The sequence below is a fragment of the Aptenodytes forsteri genome, unplaced genomic scaffold (assembly GCF_000699145.1).
Source record: "Aptenodytes forsteri isolate BGI_AS27 unplaced genomic scaffold, ASM69914v1 Scaffold326, whole genome shotgun sequence".
NCBI classification, from domain to species: domain Eukaryota; kingdom Metazoa; phylum Chordata; class Aves; order Sphenisciformes; family Spheniscidae; genus Aptenodytes; species Aptenodytes forsteri.
The window spans coordinates 243,636-244,130 of record NW_008795677.1 but is presented as its reverse complement, the minus strand read 5'-3'; positions in this window follow the sequence as shown (position 1 = coordinate 244,130).

The following is a 495-nucleotide window of genomic DNA, read 5'->3' as shown; positions in this document are numbered from 1 at the left end:
CTCGCCGGGAATCCTCCTTTGCAACAGCTTTTTCTTTATTAATCTTACCGCAGGAACATCACAGCCTTAGCAGGAAAGAGCAAATTGAACGCAGCGGCCCCGCGTCCCGCCATTTCCGCCTCTCCCGTTTTCAGGGGACGCGAAGGGCTGGTGGCGTGAACCCCCCCGGGGACCCCAGCAGCTCGGCCGTGCCGCTCCTCGGCCGCGCCGACCCAGCCAGGTAGAGAGAACGTCAAACAGCCCCCGCGACCAACTTCACCGTTCCAAATGTAAATTAATGCAGCAGCCGCCGCAAGCCAGAGCTCTCTTCTTGCGAGGGGACAGGTGCAAGCGGAAAAGCGTCGCATACAGCAAGAGCGGGAGCGGCCGCTTGAAAACTGCTGCAGTACGTTAACCGAGGTTTTATTCGTGCCTTTCGGTGCGCCCTGCTACAGCGGCGATGCGCCGCAATCCGTACGGCGGTGGCCCCGCGTCCCGCCCCACCCCCCAAAGCGC